We start from the raw sequence: 27,140 nt of genomic DNA, 5'->3' as shown, positions 1-27,140 counted from the left end.
AAAAAAAAAAAAAAAAGGAGAAACAGGTATTCCTTCTTCTAAATTGATAGCAAATAAGTTTATGACTTGAAATAAAATGTGATACTTGAAGTATATTTAAAAATATTTGAAATATAAAGACATTTACCAACTCTACAGGGAAATCCAACATAGCACCATAAGATATTTTACATCAATATTACCCAAGTCAGAAAAAATTTATAAATAATTTTATATGCAAATACTATCATTGAGCCTGAGTCATTAGCATTTAGTAACACAATGGGGAATAAAGCTCAACTTTTGGGCAGTTAAAAAAAAAAAGATGCCGACATAGAGAATGGACTTGAGGACACAGGGAGGGGGAAGGGTAAGCTGGGATGAAGTGAAAGAGTGGCACTGACATATATACACTACCAAATGTAAAATAGATAGCTAGTGGGAAGCAGCCGCATGACACAGGGATATCAGCTTGGTGCTTTGTGACCACCTAGAGAGGTGGGATAGCGTGGGTGGGAGGGAGACGCAAGAAGGAGGGGATATGGGGATATATGTATATGTATAGCTGATTCACTTTTTTATACAGTAGAAACTAACACAACAATGTAAAGCAATTACACTCCAATAAAGATGTTTAAAAGAATGTTTGATGGTTGAAAGCAAAAATTATGATATTGTCTGATAGGTTTTTTTCTGTATGTATATGTAATATAGAAGACAAACACATCATAAAGGGGGGAGAGTAAAGGGACTAATATAGTGGTGAGGTTTCTATGCTGAACTGGTAAAACTCCAGTTGTAAATGCACTGTGAAAGTTAAATACTTATACTGTAATCCCTATAACAACCATGCACATACACAAAAACTATAGAGTTAAAGAAAAAATAAGCCCACAATAGATAAAATGGATACTAGAAAAAAATTCAAATTACCCAAAAGAAGGCAGGGAAGGGGAAAGAGAGGGACAAAAAGAGAGGAAACAAGCAGTAAACAAATATTAAATGGTAGATCTAAGTCCGAACATATTCATTATTACATTAAATGTATAAAGTTCAAATGTATCGATTAAAACGGAGCTTCTCAGAATGTATTTTTTAAATGGCCCAGCTATATGCTGTCTACAAAAAAAGCTCATTTCAAATATAATGATTAAAAGTAAAAGGATAGAAAAAAGATATAACAGACAAACACTACTCAAAAGAAAGCCCAGTGGCTTATATAAATATCAGACAAATTATTTTTTTTGAATTTTATTTAATTTATTTTTTTATACAGCAGGTTCTTATTAGTTATCCATTTTATACACATCAGTGTATGCATATCAATCCCAATATTCCAGTTTATCCCACCCCCCCCCACTGACTTACCCCCTTGGTGTCCATACATTTGTTTTCTACATCTGTGTCTCTATTTCTGCCTTGCAAACTGGTTCTTCTGTACCATTTTTCTAGATTCCACATATATGTGTTAATATACGATATTTGTTTTTCTCTTTCTGACTTACTTCACTCTGTATGACAGTCTCTAGGTCCATCCATATCTCAACAAATGACCCAATTTCATTCCTTTTTATGGCTGAGTAATATTCCATTGTATATATGTACCACATCTTCTTTATCCACTCCTCTGTTGATGGGCATTTAGGTTGTTTCCATGTCCTGGCTTTTGTAAATAGTGCTGCAATGAACATTGGGGTGCAGGTGTCTTTTTGAATTATGGTTTTCTCTGGGTATGTGCACAGTAGTGGGATTGCTGGGTCATATGGTAATTCTATTTTTAGTTTTTTAAGGGAACCTCCATACTGTTTTCCCTAGTGGCTGTATCAATTTACAATCCCACCAACAGTGCAAGAGTGTTCCCATTTCTCCACACCCTCTCCAGCATTTGTTGTTTGTAGATTTTCTGATGATGCCCATTCTAACCAGTGTGAGAAAATACCTCATTGTAGTTTTGATTTGCATTTCTCTAATAAGTAGTGATGTTGAAAAGTTTTCATGTGCCTCTTGGCCATCTGTATGTCTTCTTTGGAGAAATGTCTATTTAGGGCTTCTGCCCATTTCTTGATTGGGTTGTTTGGTTTTTTGATATTGAGCTGCATGAGCTGTTTATATATTTTGGAGATTAATCCTTTGTCCGTTGCTTCATTTGCAAATACTTTCTCCCATTCTGAGGATTGTCTTTTTATCTTGTTTATAGTTTCCTTTGCTGTGCAAAAGCATTTAAGTTTCATTAGGTCCCATTTGTTTATTTTTGTTTTTATTTCCATTACTCTAGGAGGTGGGTCAAAAGGATCTTGCTGTGATTTATGTCAAAGAGTGTTCTCCCTATGTTTTCCTCTAAGAGTTTTATAGTGTCTGGTCTTACATTTAGGTCTCTAATCCATTTTGAGTTTATTTTGTGTATGATGTTAGGGAGTGTTCCAATTTCATTCTTTTACATGTAGCTGTCCAGTTTTCCCAGCACCACTTATTCAAGAGACTGTCTTTTCTCCATCGTATATCCTTGCCTCCTGTGTCATAGATTAGTTGAACATAGATGTGTGGGTTTATCTCTGGTCTTTCTATCCTGTTCCATTGATCTGTATTTCTGTTTTTGTGCCAGTACCATATTGTCTTGATTACTGCAGCTTTGTAGTATAGTCTGAAGTCAGGGAGTCTGATTCCTCCAGCTTTGTTTTTTTCCCTCAAGATTGCTTTGGCTAGTCGGGGTCTTTTGTGTCTCCATACAAATTTTAAGATTTTTTTGTTCTAGATCTGTAAAAAAATGCCACTGGTAATTTGATAGGGATTGCATTGAATCTGTAGATTGCTTTGGGTAGTATAGTCACTTTCAAATATTGATTCTTCCAATCCAAGAACATGGTATATCTCTCCATCTGTTTGTATCATCTTTGATTTCTTTCATCAGTGTCATATAGTTTTCTCAGTACAGGTTTTTTACTTCCTGAGGTAGGTTTATTCCCAGGTCTTTTATTCTTTTTGTTGCAGTGGTGAATGGGATTGTTTCCTTAATTTTTCTCTCAGATTTTTCATCATTAATGTATAGGAATGCAAGGGATTTCTGTGCATAAATTTTCTATCCTGCAACTTTACCAGATTCATTGATTAGCTCTAGTAGTTTTCTGGTAGCATCTTTAGGATTGTCTATGTATAGTATCATGTCATCTGCAAACAGTGACGTGTTACTTCTTCTTTTCAAATTTGTATTCCTTTTATTTCTTTTTCTCCTCTGACTGCCATGGCGAGGACTTCCAAAACTATGTTGAATAATAGTGGTGAGAGTGGACATCCTTGTCTTTTTCCTGATCTTAGAGGAAATGCTTTCAGTTTTTCACCATTGAGAATGATGTTTGCTGTGGGTTTGTCATATATGGCCTTTATTATGTTGAGGTAGGTTCCCTCTATGCCCACTTCTGGAGAGTTTTTATCATAAATGGATGCTGAATTTTGTCATAAACTTTTTCTGCATCTATTGAGATGATCATATGGTTTTTATTCTTCAATTTGTTAATATGGTGTATCACATTGATTGATTTGCATATATTGAAGAATCTTGCATCCCTGGGATAAATCCCACTTGATCATAGTGTATGATCCTTTTAATGTATTGTTGGATTCTGTTTGCTAGTATTTTGTTGAGACTTTTTGCAACTATATTTATCAGTGATATTGGCCTATAATTTTCTTTTTTTGTAGTATCTTTGTCTGGTTTTGGTATCAGGCTGATGGTGGCCTCGTAGAATGAGTTTGGGAGTGTTTGTTCCTCTGCAGTTTTTTGGAAGAGTTGAGAAGGATGGTGTTCACTCGTCTCTAAATGTTTGGTAGAATACAACTGTGAAGCCATCTGCTCCTGGACTTCTGTTTGTTGGAAGATTTTTTATTACAGTTTCAATTTCATTACTTGTGATTATTCTGTTCATATTTTCTATTTCTTCCTGGTTCAGTCTTGGAATGTTACACCTTCCAATGAATTTTTCCATTTCTTCCAGGTTGTCCCGTTTATTGGCATAGAGTTGCTTGTAGTAGTCTCTTATGATGCTTTGTATTTCTGCAGTGTCCATTGGCACTTCTCATTTTTCATTTCTAATTTTATTGAGTCTTCTCCCTCATTTTCTTGATAAGTCTGGCTAATGGTTTATCAATTTTGTTTATCGTCTCAAAGAATCAGCTTTTAGTTTTATTGATCTTTTTTATTGTTTTCTTTGTTTTTATTTCAATTATTACTGCTCTGATCTTTATGATTTCTTTTCTTCTACTAACTTTGGGTTTTGTTTGTTCTTCTTTCTCTAGTTCCTTTTGGTGTAAGGTTAGACTGTTTATTTGAGATTTTTCTTGTTTCTTAAGGTAGGATTGTATTGCTATAAACTTCCCTCTTAGAACTGCTTTTGCTGCATCCCATAGGTTTTGGATTGTCATGTTTTCATTGTCATTTGTCTCTAAGTATGTTTTGATTTCCTCTTTTGTTTCTTCAGTGATCTCCTGGTTATTTAGTAATGTATTGTTTAGCCTCCATGTATTTGTGTTTTTCATGTTTTTTTCCCCTGTAATTGACTTCTAATTTCATAGCATTGTGGTCTGAAAAGGTGCTTGATATGATTTCAATTTTCTTAAATTTTCTGAGGCTTTATTTCTGACCCAAGATGTGACCTATCCTGGAGAATGTTCCGTGTGCACTTCAGAAGAAAGTGTAATCTACTGTTTTCGGATGGAATGTCCTATAAATATCAATTAAATCTATCTGGTCTATTGTATCATTTAAAGCTTGTGTTTCCTTATTAATTTTCTGTTTGGATGATCTGTCCATCGGTGTAAGTGAGGTGTTAAAATCCCCCACTATTATTGCGTTACTGTCAATTTCCTCTTTTATAGTTGTTAGCAGTTGCCTTATGTATTGAGGTGCACCTATGTTGGGTGCATATATATTTATAATTGTTATATCTTCTTCTTGGATTGATCCCTTGATCATTATGTAGTGTCCTTCCTTGTCTCTTGTAACATTCTTTATTTTAAAGTCTATTTTATATGAGTATTGCTACTCCAGCTTTCTTTTGATTTCCATTTGCATGGAATATCTTTTTCCATCCCCTCACTTTCAGTCTGTATGTGTCCTTAGGTCTGAAGTGGGTCTCTTGTAGACAGCATATATATGGGTCTTGTTTTTGTATCCATTCAGCGAGCCTGTGTCTTTTGGTTGGACCATTTAATCCATTCACGTTTAAAGTAATTATCAATATGTATGTTCCTATTCCCATTTTCTTAATTGTTATGGGTTTGTTTTTGTAGGTCCTTTTCTTTTGTTGTGTTTCCCACTTAGAGAAGTTCCTTTAGCATTTATTGTAGAGCTGGTTTGGTGGTGCTGAATTCTCTTAGCTTTTGCTTGTCTGTAAAGCTTTTGATTTCTCTATCGAATCTGAATGAGATCCTTGCCGGGTATAATAATCTTGGTTGTATGTTCTTCCCTTTCATCACTTTCAGTATATGGTGCCACTCCCTTCTGGCTTATAGAGTTTCTACTGAGAAATCAGCTGTTAACCTTATGGGAGTTCCCTTGTATGTTATTTGTCATTTTTCCCTTGTTGCTTTTAATAATTTTTGTCAATTTGATTACTGTGTGTCTCGCCTTGTTTCTCCTTGGGTTTATCCTGCATGGGACTCTCTGAGCTCTCTGGACTTGGGTGGGTATTTCCTTTCCCATGTTAGGGAAGTTTTTGCCTATAGTCTCTTCAAATATTCTCTTGGGTCCTTTCTCTCTCTCTTCTCCTTCTGAGAGACCTATAATGCGAATGTTGGTGTGTTTAATGTTGTCTCAGAGGTCTCGTTGGTTGTCTTTATTTCTTTTCATTCTTTTTTCTTTATTCTTTTCCACAGCAGTGAACTCCACCCTTCTGTCTTCCAGGTCACGTATCCGTTCTTCTGCCTCAAGTGTTCTGCTATTGATTCCTTCTAGTGCATTTTTCATTTCAGTTTTTGTATTGTTCATCTCTGTTTGTTCTTTAATTCTTCTAGGTCTTTTTTAAACATTTCTTGCATCTTATTGATCTTTGCCTCCATTCTTTTTCCAATGGCCTGGATCATCTTCACTATCATTATTCTGAACTCTTTTTCTGGAAGGTTGCCTATCTCTAATTCATTTCATTGTTTTTCTGGGGTTTTATCTTGTTCCTTCATCTGGTACATAGTCCTCTGCCTTTTCATTTTCTCTATCTTTCTGTGAATGTGGTTTTTGTTCAACAGGCTGCATAATTATATTTCTTCTTGCTTCTGCTATCTGCCTTCTGGTGGATGAGGCTATCTAAGAGGCTTGTGCAAGCTTCCTGATGGGGGGTACTGGTGGTGGGTAGAGCTGGGTGTTGCTCTGGTGGGCAGAGCTCAGTAAAACTTTAATCTGCTTGTCTGCTGATGGGTGGGGCTGGGTTCCCTCCCTATTGGTTGTTTGGCCTGAGGTGACCCAGCACAGGAGCCTACCTGGCTCTTTGGTGGGGCTAATGGCGGACTCTGGGAGGATTAACGCCAAAGAGTACTTCCCAGAACTTCTGCTGCCTGTGTCCTTGTCCCCACAGTGGACCACAGCCACCCCCTGCCTCTACAGGAGACCCTGCAACCCTATCAGGTAGGTCTGGTTCAGTCTTGTATGGGGTCACTGCTCCTTCCCCTGGGTCCTGATGCACATGCTACTTTGTGTGTTCCCTCCAAGAGTGGAGTCCGTGTTTCCCCGAGTCCTGTTGAAGTCCTGCAATCAAATCCCGCTAGCCTTCAAAGTCAACTCTGGGAATTCCTCCTCCCGTTGTCGGACCCCCAGGTTGGGAAGCCTGATGTGGGGCTCAGAACCTTCACTCCAGTGGGTGGACTTCTGTGGTATAATTGTTCTCCAGTTTGTGAGTCATCCATCCAGTGGTTATGGAATTTGATTTTATTGTGATTGTGCCCCTCCTACCATCTCATTGCATCTTCTCCTTTGTCTTTGGATGTGGGATATCTTTTTCGGTGAGTTCCAGTGCATTCCTGTCGATGATTGTTCAGCAGTTAGTTGTGATTCAGTGCTCTTGCAAGAGGGAGTGAGACAAATTATTATTTGAAGAAATAATAACTAAGAACTACAAAGTCTCAGGACAAAGAAAGTTACCAGGGATTAAGAGGGTCAGTACATAATGATAAAGGGTAAATTCACCAAGAATATATAATAATCCTAAATGTGTATATATCTAACAGAAGAGTTTCAAAATACATGAAGCAAAACTGATAGAATTGAAAGGAAAAATGGGGGACTCCACAATTATAGTTGAAGTATCAGCACTCCTTTCTCAGTAATTGATAGAACTACTAGACAAAAATTAGTAAGCATATAGAAGAACTCAACCAAATGGATCTAACTGACATTTATAGACTACTCCATCTAACAACAGCAAAATAAATATTTTTTCAAGTGTACATGGAAAAATTAATCAGGTATACATGGAAAGTATAATCAAGATAGGCCATATGCTGGGCTATAAAATTAACCTTAACAAATTTAAAAGAGTTTATATCATGCAAAGTATGTTTTTGGACCATAATGGAATTAGACTAGAAATCAAAACCAGAAAGATAACAGGAAAATCTCCGAATATTTGGATAGTAAACAACATGTTTCTAAATAATCAAAAAGTCAAAGTATAAAAATTAATAAAAACAACAGCAAAAAAAATCAAAGAGTCTCAGGTGAAATTATAAAAAATTTTTACTGAACAAAAATAATACAACAAATCAAAAATTTTAGAATGCAATGCTTAGAGGGAAATTTAGCACCAAATGCTTATATTAGAAAAGGAGAAAAATCTCAAATGAATAAACTAAGCTTTCACTTTAAGAAATCAGAGATGAACAAACTAAATCCAAGGCAAGTAGAGGAAGGAAATAATAAAGGTAAGAGAGGAATCAATGAAACTGAAAACAGAAAAAAAAAAAAAGAAGGAAAAGAAAGCACTTCTTTGAAAAGATGAGTAAAATTGATATACTTCTAGCAAGACCGACAAAGACAAAAGATACAAATTACCATTAGCAGTAATGAAAGTGATTATACACTCTTAATAAGAGAGAGAGGGGCTTCCCTGGTGGCGCAGTGGTTGAGAGTCTGCCTGCCGATGCAGGGGACACGGGTTCGTGCCCCGGTCTGGGAAGATCCCACATACCACGGAGCGGCTGGGCCCGTGAGCCATGGCCGCTGAGCCCGCGCATCCGGAGCCTGTGCTCCGCAACGGGAGAGGCCACAACAGTGAGAGGCCTGTGAACCACAAAAAAAAAAAAAAAAAAAAGGATAATAAGAGGGACTTCCCTGGTGGCACAGTGGTTAAGAATCTGCCTGCCAATGCAGGGGACACAGGTTCGTTCCCTGGTCCAGGAAGATCCCACATACCGCAGAGCAACTAGGCCCATGCACCACAAGTACTGAGCCTGTGCTCTAGAGCCTGTGAGCCACAACTAGTGAAGCCCATGCGTCTAGAGCCCATGCTCTGCAACAAGAGAAACCACCACAATGAGAAGCCCATACACAGCAATGAAGAGTAGCCCCCACTTGCCACATCTAGAGAAAGCCTGTGAGTAGCAATGAAGACCCAACACAGCCAAAATAAAAATAAAAATTAAAAAAAAGATAATAAGGGAAGACTGTGAACAACTATGCACATACATTCAAAAACTTAGATGAAACGGACTAATTCCTTGAAAATCACAAAAGTCACTCAAGATGAAATAGATAACCTCAATATTTCTATAACTATTAAAGACATTGCATTCATAGTCAAAAGCCAGAAAGGAATCTCCTGTCCCAGATGTTGCAGCTTACATACTGTACTATTCCATTTTTATCACATTTTCAAAAAGACAAAAAACTATAGTGATAGAGAAAAAAAGAGTGGTTGCCAGGGGTTAGTTAGTGATGAGGGCAGGGTGGGGAGTAGGACTACAAAGGAACAGCACGAGGGAACTTTCTGGGGTTATGGAACTGTTCTGTATTCTGTTCGTGAATCTATACATGTGTTAAAATGAACTGTACACACAAAAAAAGTCAATTTTACTGTATGTTCACTTAAAAAATTTTTTTTTGTATAACCAGGACTCCTTGGGCAAATGGTTGATTCCAGACCTGGGGCACAGGAGGTACAAGACGAGCCTGGAACATCTTGTTATGCTATAAAGTAAGGAATTACTCAAAATAAGAATGGGCACGTGTCTTGAGGGCAAAAGAGCCAGCTTGAAGGAGTTCATAATGACAATATCTTGAAATTTTAGCACCAAAATAATTAAAGACAGTAATAAATTATACACAATTAAAAATAGAAATCTATGAATCCCAACTTATAGCAAATAGATACATACATACATTTATACATACATACATACTGTTGCTTACAATAGAACGTCTAGTGCTTACTGCTAAATACAGAGGCAATACTGAGGTTGTGAAGTCATATTTTGCAGTCATCATAACAAAGATCAGCTCAGGCAAGAATATCAATGAATATTAAATCTAGGAGCAAATTTTTATGAGGTGCAGGATATTTGCATGATCTTAAAGTGTGTCCCCATAGATAGTTTATTGGTTATCAGGGAAAAATTAGTAACTCTACAGTAGAGAAATCAAACAACTTGACCAGGTGATCACAACATCACAAATAATGGGTAGATGAATATTGTATGCCTTAATGGATATTAAACTCTGAGGAGAACAGAGCTTTTATGTAGTATTCTGATCAGAAATGCATAACCTGAATCTAATTATAAGGAAACATCAGACAAACGAAAACTGTTTCTGTTTTTTTGGAATGTTCTATTTTTTAAAATGTCAATGTCATAAAAGACAAAGAAAGGCTGTGAAAATGTTCAAGATTAAAGAAGACTAAAGAGACTTGACAACAAAATGCAGTGCCTGACTTTAGACTGGATCTTGTGTGAGAGGTGGGGGAAATTCCGTAATTGACGTTATTGGGTCAATTAACAAAATTAGAGTATGGGGACTTCCCTGGTGGCACAGTGGTTAAGAATCCACCTGCCAATGCAGGGGACACGGGTTCGATCTCTGGTCCTGGAAGATCCCACATGCTGCAGAGCATCTAAGCCCGTGTGCCACAACTACTGAGCCTGCACTCTAGAGCCTGCAAGCCAGAACTACTGAGCCTGCATGCTGTAACTACTGAAGTCTGCGTGCCTAGAGCCCCTGCTCCGCCACCAGAGATGCCCCTGCAACGAGAAGCCTGTGCACTGCAGCGAAGAGTAGCCCCCGCTCGCGGCAACTTGAGAAAGCCCATGCGCAGCAACAAAGACCCAACGCAGCCAAAAATAAATCAAAAAAAAAATTGGAGTATGGACAATTGACTAAAGTTTCATATCAATGCTAAATTTGCTGAAGTTGATCAACATCGGGTGGTTAAGTCATAGGATATCCTTATTCTTAGGAAATATACTCTGAAGTATTTGGAGGTAAAGGACCATGATGCTTCCAACTTATTCTCAGACTCTTCAGAAAAAAACTGTGTTTATGTGTGTGTGTGTGGCAAGATGTGTTGTGTGACTGTGTAGAGAGACACAGACAGTGAAAATGATAAAGCAAATGGATAAAAATGTTAACAGGTAAACATAGGTAAAGGAAATATAGGCAATTTCTGAACTATTTTTATTTTTCCCAATTTTTTCATAAATTTAAAATTATTCCTACCTCAAATTTTTAAAATTTTTTTCTTCAAAAGACACTGATAAGAAAATGAATAGGCAAACCTTAGCCTAGGAATAATTCACAATACACATACAGGACAAAGGATTTGTATATAAATAACTCCTACTCAATAATAAAAAGACAAACAAGCCCAATTGAAAAAGGGATAAAAACTGAGACAGGCACTTCATAAAGGAAAATGCACAGGTGGGCAATTAACATATGAAAAAATCCTTAACAGCATTATGCATCAAGAAAACACAAATTAGGGACTTCCCTGGTGTCACAGTGGTTAAGACTCCATGCTCCCAATTCAGGGGGCCCGGGTTCAATCCCTGGTCAGGGAACTAGATCCCACATTCATGCCACAACAAAAGAGACCTCGAGCATAACTAAGGAGCCCACCTTCTGCAACCAAGACCAGGTGCAAGCAAAATAAATAAATTGAAAAAAAAAAAAAGAATCCACTCTAATGGGAAACATTTCATTAAAAAAAGCACACACAGGATATACAGACTGCCAACAAACATATGAAAGAATGCTCAACATCATTAATCATTAGAGAAATGCAAATCAAAACTACAGTGAGGTTGATATCTCACACCAGTCAGAATGGCCATCATCAAAAAATCTAGAAACAATAAATGCTGGAGAGGGTGTGGAGAAAAGGGAACACTCTTGCACTGCTGGTGGGGATGTGAATTGGTACAGCCACTATGGAGAACAGTATGGAGGTTCCTTAAAAAACTACAAATAGAACTACCGTATGACCCAGCAATCCCACTACTGGGCATATACCCTGAGAAAACCATAATTCAAAAAGAGTCTTGTACCAAAATGTTCATTGCAGTTCTATTTACAATAGCCCGGAGATGGAAACAACCTAAGTGTCCATCATTGGATGAATGGATAAAGAAGATGTGGCACATATATACAATGGAATATTACTCAGCCATAAAAAGAAACGAAATTGAGCTATTTGTAATGAGATGGATAGACCTAGAGTCTGTCATACAGAGTGAAGTAAGTCAGAAAGAGAAAGACAAATACCGTATGCTAACACATATATATGGAATTTAAGAAAAAAAAATGTCATGAAGAACCTAGGGGTAAGACAGGAATAAAGGCACAGACCTACTAGAGAATGGACTTGAGGATATGGGGATGGGGAAGGGTGAGCTGTGACAAAGCAAGAGAGAGGCATGGACATATATACACTACCAAACGTAAGGTAGATAGCTAGTGGGAAGTAGCCACATAGCACAGGGAGATCACCTCGGTGCTTTGTGACTGCCTGGAGGGGTGGGATAGGGAGGGTGGGAGGGAGGGAGATGCAAGAGATATGGGAACATATGTATATGTATAACTGATTCACTTTGTTATAAAGCAGAAACTAACACACCATTGTAAAGCAATTATACCCCAATAAAGATGTTAAACACACACACACACACACACACACACACACACAGATTAAACCACAATGAGATACCACTTTACACCCACTAGAATAACAACAACAACAACAAAAGAAAAACTGTCACTGCCAAATGTTGGTGAGGATGGATGTGCAGGAAACAGAAATCTCACACGTTGATGGGAGTGTAAAAATGATTTAACCACTTTGGTAACGTCTGTCAGTTTCTCATTAAATTAAACACACACCTAACCCTACACACCTGCAATTCTACTTCTAGTTATTTACCCAAGAGAAATGAAGCCATATGTATATAAAAAGACTTGTACAAGGATATTCATAGCAGCTTTATTTATAGTGGACAACTCAAATGTTCATCAACAGGTGAATGGAGAAACAAACTGTGGTATATCCATTAAATGGAATCCTACTCAGAATTAAAAAGGAAGAAGTTTCTGATACAAACTGTGGATGAACCTCAAAAACATTATGCTAAATGACAGAAGCCAGACACAGAAGAGTACATATTGTATGATTCCAATTATATAAAGTTCTAGAATAGGTGAAGCTAATCTGTGTGAAAGAAATCTAACAGTTATTATGAAGGAGGGTGGGGAATGATTGGGGAGGGGCTTGAGGAATCATTCTAGGCTGATTGAAATGTTCTGTATCTGATAAGGTGTGAGTTATACTGGCATATGCAGTTTTCAAAACCACACTTTACACATGCAGATTGCATGTGTATATTGTGTATTGTATGATTATTGTATATTTCATTGTATGTTAATCATATCTCCACTTTTTTAAAAAGGAAAAAAATAGATTATGTCACTACCCTGTTTAAAACTTTTTGCTTCCTGTTGCTAAGATCCAAACTCTTTACTGTGGCTGACAAGGCCCTGAATGATCTAGTCTCTACCTGTCTTTGCAGCCTCATCTCCCATTCTCTCCTTCTTGTTCACTATGCTCTAGCCAGGTTGGTCTCCCTCCTGCTCTTCAAACATGTCAAGCCCTTCCTGCCTCAGGATCTTAGTACTTGCAGTTTCCTCTGTTTAGAACACTCTTTTCCCAGCTCTTTGCATAACTGGTTCATTCTCATTCTTCAAGTCTTATCTCAACATCACCCCCTTAGAGAACCCTTTCCTGACCACCCTGTCTAATGTAAGCCCCTTCCAGTTACTCTTTGGTATTATCCTAATTATTTTCTTTTTAGCACTCTCATTTTTTGCTATGATTCTGTTTTTCATTTTTCAGTTGTTTGTTCTTCATCTCCCTCCACTTCCATTGTTTTCATTGTTCAATACTGTATTCCCATTGCCTAGCAAGGAGTCTGGCACATAGCAGGTACTTAATAAATATTTGTTGAATGAATGAGTAAATTGTCCTCTAAGGGTAGAAAAAATGAGAAGATAATTCTTCAGTAAATACAGAAAACAAAATTGAGGAACATGTGTTTCCATCCAATTTGCCTAAAGAAGTATTCAAGAATTTCTTGGAATAATCTGGTACATCCACTGGGAAAAATTATTAAGGGAAAAAAACATGGTTTAAAACTGTTAAAGGTTTTTGTTGTTGTTGGTTTTTTGGGGGGTTTTTTGCGGTATGCGGGCCTCTCACTGTTGTGGCCTCTCCGGTTGCAGAGCACAGGCTCCGACGCGCAGGCTCAGCAGCCATGGCTCACGGGCCTAGCCACTCTGCGGCATGTGGAATCTTCACGGGATGGGGCACAAACCCGTGTCCCCTGCATCAGCAGGCAGACTCTCAACCACTGCGCCACCAGGGAAGCCCTAAACTGTTAAAGTTTAATTAATTTTATAATACACTGCTAAATTAAATTCAGATAAAATTTTTTTTTCTTTTTTTTTTTTTACATCTTTATTGGAGTATAATTGCTTTACAATGGTGTGTTAGTTTCTGCTTTACAACAAAGTGAATCAGTTATACATATACATATTTTCCCATATCTCTTCCCTCTTGCGTCTCCCTCCCTCCCACCCTCCCTATCCCACCCCTCTAGGTGGTCACAAAGCACCAAGCTGATATCCCTGTGCTACACACCTGTGGCTGCTTCCCACTAGCTATCTATTTTACGTTTGGTAGTGTATATATGTCCATGCCACTCTCTCGCTTTGTCACAGCTTACCCTTCCCCCTCCCCATATCCTCAAGTCCATTCTCTAGTGGGTCTGTGTCTTTATTCCTGTCTTACCCCTAGGTTCTTCATGACATTTTTTTTTCTTAAATTCCATATATATGTGTTAGCATATGGTATTTGTCTTTCTCTTTCTGACTTACTTCACTCTGTATGACAAACTCTAGGTCTATCCACCTCATTACCAATAGCTCAACTTCATTTCTTTTTATGGCTGAGTAGTATTCCATTGTATATATGTGCCACATCTTCTTTATCCATTCATCCGATGATGGACACTTAGGTTGTTTCCATCTCTGGGTTATTGTAAATAGAGCTGCAACGAACATTTTGGTACAAGACTCTTTTTGAATTATGGTTTTCTCAGGGTATATGCCCAGTAGTGGGATTGCTGGGTCATATGGTAGTTCTATTTGTAGTTTTTTAAGGAACCTCCATACTGTTCTCCACAGTGGCTGTACCAATTCACATCCCCACCAGCAGTGCAAGAGTGTTCCCTTTTCTCCACACCCTCTCCAGCATTTATTGTTTCTAGATTTTTTGATGATGGCTATTCTGACTGGTGTGAGATGATATCTCATTGTAGTTTTGATTTGCATTTCTCTAATGATTAATGATGTTGAGCATTCTATCATGTGTTTGTTGGCAGTCTGTATATATTCTTTGGAGAAATGTCTATTTAGGTCTTCTGCCCATTTTTGGATTGGGTTGTTTGTTTTTTTGTTATTGAGCTGCATGAGCTGCTTATAAATTTTGGAGATCAATCCTTTGTCAGTTGCTTCATTTGCAAATATTTTCTCCCATTCTGAGGGTTGTATTTTGGTCTTGTTTATGGTTTCCTTTGCTGTGCAAAAGCTTTGAAGTTTCATTAGGTCCCATTTGTTTATTTTTGTTTTTATTTCCATTTCTCTAGGAGGTGGGTCAAAAAGGATCTTGCTGTGATTTATGTCACAGAGTGTTCTGCCTATGTTTTCCTCTAAGAGTTTGATTGTTTCTGGCCTTACATTTAGGTCTTTAATCCACTTTGAGCTTATTTTTGTGTATGGTGTTAAGGAGCGATCTAATCTCATACTTTTACATGTAGCTGTCCAGTTTTCCCAGCACCACTTATTGAAGAGGCTGTTCTTTCTCCACTGTACATTCCTGCCTCCTTTATCAAAGATAAGGTGACCATATGTGCGTGGGTTTATCTCTGGTCTTTCTATCCTGTTCCATTGATCTATCTTTCTGTTTTTGTGCCAGTACCATACTGTCTTGATTACTGTAGCTTTGTATTATAGTCTGAAGTCCGGGAGCCTGATTCCTCCAGCTCCATTTTTCGTTCTCAAGATTGCTTTGGCTATTGGGGATCTTTTGTATTTCCATACAAATTGTGAAATTTTTTGTTCTAGTTCTGTGAAAAATGCCAGTGGTAGTTTGATAGGGATTGCATTGAATCTGTAGATTGCTTTGGGTAGTAGAGTCATTTTCACAATGTTCATTCTTCCAATCCAAGAACATGGTATATCTCTCCATCTATTTGTATCATCTTTAATTTCTTTCATCAGTGTCTTATAATTTTCTGCATACAGGTCTTTTGTCTCCTTAGGTAGGTTTATTCCTAGATATTTTATTCTTTTTGTTGCAGTGGTAAATGGGAGTGTTTTCTTGATTTCACTTTCAGATTTTTCATCATTAGTGTATAGGAATGCCAGAGATTTCTGTGCATTAATTTTGTATCCTGCTACTTTACCGAATTCATTGATTAGCTCTAGTAGTTTTCTGGTAACATCTTTAGGATTCTCTATGTAGAGTATCATGTCATCTGCAAACAGTGACAGCTTTACTTCTTCTTTTCTGATTTGGATTCCTTTTATTTCCTTTTCTTCTCTGCTTGCTGTGGCTAAAACTTGCAAAACTATGTTGAATAAGAGTGGTGAGAGTGGGCAGCCTTGTCTTGTTCTTGATCTTAGTGAAAATGCTTTCAGTTTTTCACCATTGAGGACGATGTTGGCTGTGGGTTTGTCATATATGGCCTTTATTATGTTGAGAAAAGTTCCCTCTATGCCTACTTTCTGCAGGGTTTTTTATCATGAATGGGCGTTGAATTTTGTCAAAAGCTTTCTCTGCATCTATTGAGATTATTATATTGTTTTTCTCCTTCAATTTGTTAATATGGTGTATCACGTTGATTGATTTGCATATATTGAAGAATCGTTGCATTCCTGGAATAAACCCCACTTGTTCGTGGTGTATGATCCTTTTAATGTGCTGTTGGATTCTGTTTGCTAGTATTTTGCTGGGGATTTTTGCATCTATGTTCATCAGTGATATTGGCCTGTAGTTTTCTTTCTTTGTGACATACTTGTCTGGTTTTGGTATCAAGGTGATGGTGGCCTCGTAGAATGAGTTTGGGAGTGTTCCTCCCTCTGCTATATTCTGGAAGAGTTTGAGAAGGATAGGTGTTAGCTCTTCTCTAAATGTTTGATAGAATTCGCCTGTGAAGCCATCTGGTCCTGGGCTTTTGTTTGTTGGAAGATTTTTAATCACAGTTTCAATTTCAGTGCTTGTGATTGGTCTGTTCATATTTTCTATTTCTTCCAGATTCAGTCTTGGCAGGTTGTGTATTTCTAAGAATTTGTCCATTTCTTCCAGGTTGTCCATTTTATTGGCATAGAGTTGCTTGTAGTAATCTCTCATGATCTTTTGTATTTCTGCAGTGTCAGTTGTTACTTCTTCATTTTCATTTCTAATTCTATTGATTTGAGTCTTCTCCATTTTTTTCTTGATGAGTCTGGCTAATGGTTTATCAATTTTGTTTATCTTCTCAAAGAACCAGCTTTTAGTTTTATTGATCTTTGCTATTGTTTCCTTCATTTCTTTTTCATTTATTTCTGATCTGATTTTTATTATTTCTTTCCTTCTGCTAACTTTGGGTTTTTTTTGTTCTTCTTTCTCTAATCGCTTTAGGTGCAAGTTTACGTTGTTTATTCGAGATGTTTCCTGTTTCTTAAGGTAGGATTGTATTGCTATAAACTTCCCTCTTAGAACTGCTTTTGCTGCATCCCATAGGTTTTGGGTCATCGTGTCTCCATTGTCATTTGTTTCTAGGTAGTTTTTGATTTCCTCTTTGATTTCTTCAGTGATCACTTCGTTATTAAGTAGTGTATTGTTTAGCCTCCATGTGTTTGTATTTTTTACAGATCTTTTCCTGTAATTGATATCTAGTCTCATAGCATTGTGGTCGGAAAAGATACTTGATACAATTTCAGTTTTCTTAAATTTACCAAGACTTGATTTGTGACCCAAGATATGATCTATCCTGGAGAATGTTCCTTTAGCACTTGAGAAAAATGTGTATTCTGTTGTTTTTGGGTGGAATGTCCTATAAATATCAATTAAGTCCATCTTGTTTAATGTATCATTTAAAGCTTGTGTTTCCATATTTATTTTCATTTTGGATGATCTGTCCTTTGGTGAAATTGGGGTGTTAAAGTCCCCTACTATGAATGTGTTACTGTTGATTTCCCCTTTTATGGCTGTTAGTGTTTGCCTTATGTATTGAGGTGCTCCTATGTTGGGTGCATAAATATTTACAATTGTTATATCTTCTTCTTGGATCGATCCCTTGATCATTATATAGTGTCCTTCTTTGTCTCTTCTAATAGTCTTTATTTTAAAGTCTATTTTGTCTGATATGAGAATTGCTACTCCAGCTTTCTTTTGGTTTCCATTTGCATGGAATATCTTTTTCCATCCCCTTACTTTCAGTCTGTATGTGTCTCTAGGTCTGAAGTGGGTCTCTTGTAGACAGCATATATATGGGTCTTGTTTTTGTATCCATTCAGCCAATCTGTGTCTTTTGGCGGGAGAATTTAGTCCATTTACATTTAAGGTAGTTATCGATATGGATGTTCCTATTCCCATTTTTTAAATTGTTTTGGGTTTGCTATTATAGGTCTTTTCCTTCTCTTGTGTTTCCTGCCTAGAGAAGTTTCTTTAGCATTTGTTGTAAAGCTGGTTTGGTGGTGCTGAACTCTCTCAGCTTTTGCTTGTCTGTAAAGGTTTTAATTTCTCCATCAAATCTGAATGAGATCCTTGCTGGGTAGAGTAATCTTGGTTGCAGGTTTTTCTCCTTCATCACTTTAAGTATGTCCTGCCAGTCCCTTCTGGCTTGCAGAGTTTCTGCTGAAAGATCAGCTGTTAACCTTACGGGGATTCCCTTGTGTGTTATTTGTTGTTTTTCCCTTGCTGCTTTTAATATGTTTTCTTTGTATTTAATTTTTGACAGTTTGATTAATATGTGTCTTGGCGTATTTCTCCTTGGATTTATCCTGTATGGGACTCTCTGTGCTTCCTGGAGTTGATTAACTATTTCCTTTCTCATATTAGGGAAGTTTTCAACTATAATCTCTTCAAATATTTTCTCAGTCCCTTTCTTTTTCTCTTCTTCTTCTGGAACCCCTATAATTCAAATGTTGGTGCATTTAATATTGTCCCAGAGGTCTCTGAGAGTGTCCTCAATTCTTTTCATTCTTTTTTCTCTATTCTGCTCTGCAGCAGTTATTTCCACTATTTTATCTTCCAGGTCACTTATCCGTTCTTCTGCCTCAGTTATTCTGCTATTGATCCCATCTAGAGTATTTTTCATTTCATTTATTGTGTTGTTCATCATTGCTTGTTTCATCTTTAGTTCTTCTAGGTCCTTGTTAAATGTTTCTTGCATTTTGTCTATTCTATTTCCAAGATTTTGTATCATCTTTACTATCGTTACTCTGATTTCTTTCTCAGGTAGACTGCCTATTTCCTCTTCATTTGTTAGGTCTGGTGGGTTTTTATCTTGCTCCTTCATCTGCTGTGTGTTTTTCTGTCTTCTCATTTTACTTATCTTACTGTGTTTGGGCTCTCCTTTATGCAGGCTGCAGGTTCGTAGTTCCTGTTGTTTTTGGTGTCTGTCCCCAGTGGCTAAGGTTGGTTCAGTGGGTTGTGTAGGCTTCCTGGTGGAGGGGACCAGTGCCTGTGTTCTGGTGGATGAGGCTGGATCTTGTCTTTCTGGTGGGCAGGTCCACGTCTGGTGGTGTGTTTTGGGGTGTCTGTGGACTTATTATGATTTTAGGCAGCCTCTCTGCTAATGGGTGGGGCTGTGTTCCTGTCTTGCTAGTTGTTTGGCATAGGGTGTCCAGCACTGTAGCTTGCTGGTCGTTGAGTGAAGCTGGGTGCTGGTGTTGATATGGAGATCTCTGGGAGATTTTCGCCATTTGATATTATGTGGAACTGGGAGGTCTCTTGTGGACCAGTGTCCTGAAGTTGGCTCTCCCACCTCAGAGGCACAGCACTGACTCCTGGCTGCAGCACCAAGAGCCTTTCATCCACATGGCTCAGAATAAAAGGGAGAAAAAGTAGAAAGAAAGAAAGAAAGGAAGAAAGGAAGGAAGGAAGGAAGGAAGGAAGGAAGGAAGGAAGGAAGGAAAGAAGAAAGAAAGAAAGAAAGAAGATAAAATAAGATAAAATAAAGTTATTAAAATAAAAAATAATTATTAAGAAAAAAAAAACAGACAGATAGAACCCTAGGGCAAATGGTGGAAGCAAAGCTATACAGACAAAATCTCACACAGAAGCATACACAATACACGCTCACAAAAAGAGGAAAAGGGGAAAAAATAATAAATCTTGCTCTCAAAGTCCACCTCCTCAATTTGGGATGATTCGTTGTCTATTCATGTATTCCACAGATGCAGGGTACATCAAGTTGATTGTGGAGCTTTAATCCGCTGCTTCTGAGGCTGCTGGGAGGGATTTCCCTTTCTCTTCTTTGTTCTCACAGCTCCCGGGGCTCAGCTTTGGATGTGGCCCCGCCTCTGCGTGTAGGTCGCCAGAGGGCGTCAGTACAGATATTTTTCACTCCACATATCTGAGATTCACTTGGTACATTAATTCATTAATGACTCCTCCTGCTGGTGTTGGGGGGGTCTCCTGCAGAGGCGGGGGGTGGCTGTGGCTCATGGTGGGGACAAGGACACTGACAGCAGAAGTTCTGGGAAGTACTCCTTGGCGTGAGCCCTCCCAGAGTCTCCAGATAAAATTTAATCGAAATTTGGAATATAAAATTAGAAGATGTTAACAATGTGTTCAAACTTGAAAAAAGTGAATATCTTGGGAAATAACAAAATGTCGTCTTGCAGGACCAAGAAGTCATCTAGAATAACCAATATTGCAAAAGTCAGGAGTCATGAATTTATCAGGAATATCTTATATTTGTATTAATCACTTGATCCTCCTAGTCATTTGATAGACAAGCCAGAGCTCACATATAGGACGTCTCTGAATCCCCTCGCCCCAAAAAAACCAAGTTGCCAGCGTTGATGAAAATGTGAAATAGCCTGATATGTTGTAAAGAGCACTGGGTAAGAAATCAAAAGCCCCCAAGTATAGTTCACAATTCTTCCACTAACTAGCTGAGTAAATCACTTAATTGCTCTGGGCTGAGGGGTTTTTAATATGTAAAATAAAAGAGATGTACTAAATTGTCTCCAAGAGCTCTTCCCATAATAAAGTTCTTCAAGGTGGAAATGGAAATAAAATTGGAGATGCATTGCCTAGTAAAGGTGTCCCATGTCCAACATGGTCATATGTGCTCAAGGTTTGAAAATAGAAAGTATTTAGCATGCTTATTTATCTCATTTTTTCTTAGAGAAGGAACAAAGCCTCTCTGAAGTATCTTCCACCAGGGGAATATCTCCACTGATGTCTAGAAAGCTCTTTGGTTGGTGAAGGAAATGACACCATGGACTCCAGAATACTGTCAGGACAGCTTTCAAATCCAATGGGATGACTATACAGGCTCGTAAAACAAAGGTAACTTACAAAGGGAAGAAAATTCTTTTGTGTGCATCACACTCTGTACTAATTACTTTATATAGCTATCTCATTTACTCTTTACTTATGATATGTTTACTATTCCCATTTTTTAAATATAAATGTTTAGATAGAGGAGAAATTGAGGTTCACAGAATATAAGTGATTTGGAAGCCCATACCCTTTCCGCATTCTATCCCATCTCTGTCCAGAGAGTTAAATTCTTCCGTGGAACTTTCTTATTCCTTCCACAGAAGTTTCCTTGACCATCCTGACCCAAGGTGATTTCTTCTTCTTCAGAGATTCTCTGGTGCATATTACCTATACTACCAATTTTACACCTATAACTTTATGCAACGTTGGTTATATTTGACACATTTATTAATCAGTAAGTATTTATTAAACAGCCACCATGGAACTCCACTAGGCAGGGGGATACACAAACGAATAAGACACAGTCTATGCCCTCAGGAGTTAAAGTTTAGTGGAGGAGACAACCTCATCAGCAGTCTATTAACACCCCGATCCATTCTAAGATTAAATCACTTTCTCTACTCCTCTCTCCTCCAGTTCAGAACACTTCCATTTCAGCTCTCAGTCAAAAACAAAACAAAACAAACAAACAAACATACTAATGATGAGCTGGAAAGTAACAAAACTATGCCTTAAGGGAAAGGGGAATTTTAATTAATGAATTAACAGTAGCAAATACTCTATAAACATCGAGGACAAAACAAAGAGGAGGTAATAATTGACTGAGAAAGTTAAATTCTAAGCAATAGCACTCTTCCCAGGCAGCACAGAATGACTGGTAACACACTGTTGTCTTCCTAACACATCCCGGGGGTCGGGGGGTGGTGGTGGGGTTGGTGGTGGTCGGGGATGGGGGTGGTGGGGGGGTTGGTGGTGGTTATCTCTTGCTGGTAACTAGGCATGGCTTCAGGAACAAGACTATCTATTCCAGCCACTGTTCTAGCCAGTTACACTACTAACAACATATTTCTAAGTTAGTCTTCTTGAGTGAAATGACTGTTTTCTAACAGATGGCGAAAGTCCACAGATAAAAGTTATGTGGTACATAGAGCAAAGTCTGGTACATAGAAAAGATTCTGCTCAGCTTTGGTTTCTTCCTGGTTATTTTAGTCAGTCTAGATCTTGTGCTCTAGCAGTGTTAAGTTACTTTCTTTTTCTTCAGTGTCATACTCTGGGATACTGAGTTAATTTAATCCAATTTAATGAGCACTTTCAATATGCAATATGGTTGGTACTTAAGGGAAATAAACATGAATAAGAGGATTCCTGCTGCAAAGAGTTGGGAGTTGTGCAAATAATTATCTAGACTATGGACCTGGTAATGTCATGTTCTGTGACAAGTACTTCTGCTCTTGAGAGCCATATACAAAATCCAGATATATGGCCTAGCACATTCTACCCCATAGTGTAAGATTAAATTACTGTCATCTCCAAGGTTCTGGGCTGCAGTATGTTAATGAGGAGTCCTGGTCTTGCTTACTAACAGGCTTTTCCCAGAAATGAACTTGCAAGCATTCTCTGAAGTGGAGCTGAATTCAGACAGAGGATCTATTGGTCTTACCAGTGTAACCTAGGATCTGAGAAAGAGAGACCAATCCCTGTGACTTCCTATTACCCAACATCTTTCCTAGAGGTACCCTAGAGGTACCAACCCAAGCCTCACCCCGCCTACTAAGCAAGAGGTGAGGCAGGTGAATAGATTCCCTTTAAAATGTAAAGGGTAGGGTTAAGGGACTGAAATTCATTGAGCATCTACCATGTGTTACACAAAAATCTCATTTATAAGTTTATATTAACACTCTGGAGTATCATTGCTCCCATTTTACATCTGAGGAAACTGAGGCCCAAAGAGGTTAAATAACTTGCCCAAGGTCACATCGCTTGTAAGTGGTGTTGATTCAACTTCGAGAATGGCACTGGATGGAGACCTAGTTCAGAAATCTGCTGGATCCTGGCTGTACCAGGGACCTATCATGGCTAAGTGATATTTCAAATTATCAAACTGCTCCAAAGCCATGGACAGGAGGCCCCCACACAGCACGATCAACTCCAAGAAGACCTAGACAATACCTGAAATTCAATTTCACTAAATCCCTTTGGTCTCCAAAATTCAGTTTTTTGCACCTTAATTTCAGGGTGACTCCAGATTAGAAACGTGAGAGCTCAGTTGCCATAAAGCAAAAGAACTCACACCAGGGAAATCCTGCTGAGTTGGCAACACTCTGGGAGGTGGAGATCCTTGAGGCAGAGGAAGCCAGGGAGCAAGAGAATATAGAAGCCCCGTAGCCCTGAAAGAACTGAAGATCCGGGAGGCCAGGCAAAAACGGATCAGAGGGGTGGCCCCACAGCTGATGGTCATTAACAGCTCAGGGCTGCATAAAAAGCAGTGGGAAGGCAGGGGATGGTTTCTGTCAGGCTGCCAAAGTTGAACCAAATCCTGGAGCCCCAGTTCACTGACCCTTCCCACTCAGCAATTTCCACAGGTAAGTCCAAAGGCGAAGTGCTTCAGGAATCTGACAATTTAATTCTGCTTTCCTGATATAAGGATATCATCACCAAAACTAGAAAGAAAATGGGCCAGTGATTATGACATGATTTTTTAATGAGGTCAACTTTCATTTTTCTGTAGGGAGCTTGCCAGGAATTCTCTAAAACAATAGACAACCCCCAAATCATTTATGTTTAACTTTGGGATTTGGAGTGGCACTTGGCATCAGGTTCCTGAGTATGTTTAACCTGGGTTGAAAATAAAAATTGGTAGTCTTTGGGAATGTACAGATTGGTGAATGAGGCACAAAGGGGAACCAACTGTTCATTTAGACGTTGTCATTGATAATCCACAAATGGGGAGGGGAGTTATAAATGAATAATTCTAGCCACCATCAGAAGCTGGTTCTTTGTTAGAATTTGGGCACAGAGCCTCAGCATGAAACTAGGCTGGGGAGAATGATTCATTAGCCTGAAGACTTCTGAAATCTTTTCCACAGCAAGTTTATACCCTTTCGGAGAGGAATTTATTTTCAATCTTTGTTTTCCTTTGGCCTCTAAAGTTCCTTCTCAGAGAAAAAGTCAATTCCCTGCTCTGGACTAGGGCAAAGTACTTGAGGTTTGCCCGTTTCATCCCTGTCCACAGGCCTAGTAACTTTAAGATGGACTTCCTCAGGGTTGCAGGTCTACTGATGGTGTTTTCATTTATCTCTTAGGAGGGCCCTGAATTTTCCAAACTGCCTTTGAGAGACTCATATTTTATTTTATAAATAGTAGTTAGTACAGACTTTATGTATCCATCACTCATATCATCTGTGCAAAATCAAGAAAATATACTCTAGTGGATACAAACTTAGAGTACCAGGCTCTTAGATAGGAGAGGTAACGGAAGTCCCTCGATGGTTTGTTTTCAGTGCAAGATGTACCTGGAGCACATCACTTACTGTAAATGACCCTTACAAGGGGAAGTTACTTTGGAGTGGTTTCACCACATGAAAATGAGACAGGACCATCACAAGTATAAATAAAATCGCTTATCAAAAGCCATATCCTCAAGTCTAAAAGAGGAGGAAGAACTATTCTTTGCAAGGTTCAAACCTCAGAACAAATTCTACTCTGCTGGCGTGTGGCATTTCCGCATCCTGCTTAGACTATCCATCTGCCTCTGCGATACAGACCTTCTTACAGGCCCAGGCCAGCCTTAATGCCTCCTGCTGACCACAGGCATTCAGGGAGAAGAAAATTCTGTTGCTGCCTTATTTCTGTCTCTGGAAAGGATGCCTCTCCTCCTAGCCTGCGGCCCTTGGTCAGGCGGGACTAATGGACTGCTGTCTTCAGGACCCACAGAGGCAGGCAGGCAGGCTCCTGTCAGCTCTGCCACTGCTCCTCCACAGCCCTTCCAACGCAGGCCACAGGCCGGCCAAGGTCTTCACCAGAAGTCTAGGCAAGGATTTCAAGTCCTTTTAAGAATTCATACTGGGTCACGCTAACCTAGGGCTCTCAGTCAACAGCTGGGAATATCCTCTGTGAAGGATATAAGGGGGGGACTGCTGGCTCCCACCTCCTGCTCATTCAGTGGGTTGGATCTATTGCAGTCTTGGCATCAGCACAATCACACCTGCCTTTACCAGTTAGTTTACAGAACACCTCAGATGAGAGTTGAGTAAGATAAGAGATATAAAAGCAATTGGTAAACTCCAAAGTCCCAGAAAAATGTACAAGACAATATGACCAAAGCTTTCCTAACCCATTCCAGAGTTTAGTCCTTGGATTTCTGTCCTTTTCTCTATTCCCATTCTCCCTGGGTGACCTCATCTGTTCCCCTGGTTTTAATTATAACCTATATGCCAGTAACACCCAAGTCTGCATGTCTAGCTTAAATCTCTCCCCAGAACTTTAGTTTTTATTTCTAATAGATTCCTAGATAACTATTTCAGTGTATCCCACAGATATGGTAGAGTAAACGGAACTCACCCGCTTCTTCACTCAGCCCTTCTCTTCCTTCGGAATTTAGCATTTAATTGGTGATACCATCAGCCACATAGTCACCTGAGCTAGACGCTAGAGAGCCTTCTTTGATTTTTGCTTTGCCCTCATCCCTTTGCATCCAAGGCCCTTAGGTCTGTTGCTTCTCTCCCAAACTTACTAATTCAGGTGCTCATTTGTCTTTCCCCTGTATTATTCTGCTTTAACCTTGATTATTTTCTCTGGTCTTCTTGTTTCCCGATATGTCACATCAATCCACCCTCCATACCTCTGCTAGCACAATATTTGTAAATTAAGTCTGACCATATGTCTCTCCTATTTAAAATGTTTCAGCAGCATCACAGGATATGGTCCAGGCTCCTTAATCTGATATATGTAAGGCTCTCCCTGTCTGTTTCTCCTGACCTTTGGGCCCTTCCTGCCCCCATCCTTATTTCCCTCCACATATTTGCTATCACTGACTGGCCTTTCTGTCTGAAATGTGGTCCCTTTCTGTTGTCAGCACCCCAACCCCACATAGCTAAATCCTATTCATCATTTAAGGTTCAGCTCAGATATCACTTCTTCTGAGAAGCCTTCCCTGACTAGCCCCATCCCCTGGTCCATAAGGTGCTGGCATATCTTATATATACCTCTATCAATGCACAAGGCTCATTTATTATTTATTTTTATAATTATATTATATTATCTCTTCTTCTGGACTGTAAGCTCTTTGTAGGCAGAGACAATGTCTTTATATCCACCATTTCTAGTAGAGTGCATGGCATAAACTAAGCCCCCAATAATTGTTTGACTGACTGAATGTCAGAAAATTAATCTTAGCTTTTAAAAAAAGTCTCCAATGGTAAAAACTGAAAAATTATTTTAGCTAACCTCAGTTACCTAGCATCTTCTTGCCCTAAGTCCCTGAACATTTTAGGTAGTGAACTGAATTGATTTCTCTGAATATATTTTAAGTTTATACGAAAAATTACATAGTGATATTGAAGAAAGGCATTCCTTAAACGTTCCAGTACCCAATTTGATGATCGAGTGTCTTGGCTTCTCCCCTTGTCTCCCCACTACTGGGTCTCCAAAGAGTTCCACTGAGACACACACAGCTCAGATATTCTTCTCCCCAAACCAGAGCTCTGATGTGGCCACCTGGGGGCAGTGCAGACTTGTGGATGGACTTCACAGTAAGGCTTAGGGAGTCCCAGCGCTGAGCAGTCCCAGTCTGTGTGCCACTCGGCCTAGTTCCCTTTCCTCCCACTTTGACTCAGGCTCCTACTGAGTTGACATGAGGCTGACCGGAATAGGTGCTCAGGTGTGAGGCACACTCACAGAGCAGCATGCATGCCCATACCCGTATCCTGGAACACTTCTAGCCTCCAACTCCTGAGAGGCAGGGTTAAACAAATCAAGCTGGGGGGTTCTTTGAGCCAGGAAACCTAAATACTTTAAAGGAAAATGTGAAGGCTGGCATTAAACACTGTTCCATGACACACAGGTTGTGAATATGTCATATTTCTGTAGTTATCTAAATTAAATATCCTTGGCTCCCATCCACCAGTGGGTGGAAAATCC

At 38.8% G+C, this 27,140-nt stretch overlaps 2 protein-coding genes across 2 annotated transcripts in view; one reads left to right on the top strand and one right to left on the bottom strand.

The window, feature by feature from the left end:
* PXMP4 (peroxisomal membrane protein 4) overlaps positions 1–27,140 on the bottom strand; it is a 772,061-nt gene that overhangs the window by 430,193 nt on the left and 314,728 nt on the right. The gene's annotated exons all lie outside the window — the stretch shown is intronic.
* The window catches only part of ASIP (agouti signaling protein), a 203,727-nt gene that overhangs the window by 76,395 nt on the left and 100,192 nt on the right, over positions 1–27,140 (top strand). The window contains exons 4-6 of the mRNA XM_049698941.1: positions 6,540–6,589; positions 9,071–9,152; positions 20,905–21,068. The gene's annotated coding sequence lies outside the window, so the exon portion shown is untranslated. The remainder of the gene's footprint in view (positions 1–6,539; positions 6,590–9,070; positions 9,153–20,904; positions 21,069–27,140) is intronic.

Source organism: Orcinus orca, chromosome 16, assembly GCF_937001465.1.
Source record: "Orcinus orca chromosome 16, mOrcOrc1.1, whole genome shotgun sequence".
In the NCBI taxonomy this organism is placed as follows: domain Eukaryota; kingdom Metazoa; phylum Chordata; class Mammalia; order Artiodactyla; family Delphinidae; genus Orcinus; species Orcinus orca.
The sequence above is the reverse complement of the archived record's forward strand: the minus strand, read 5'-3'. Positions and strand labels throughout refer to the sequence as shown.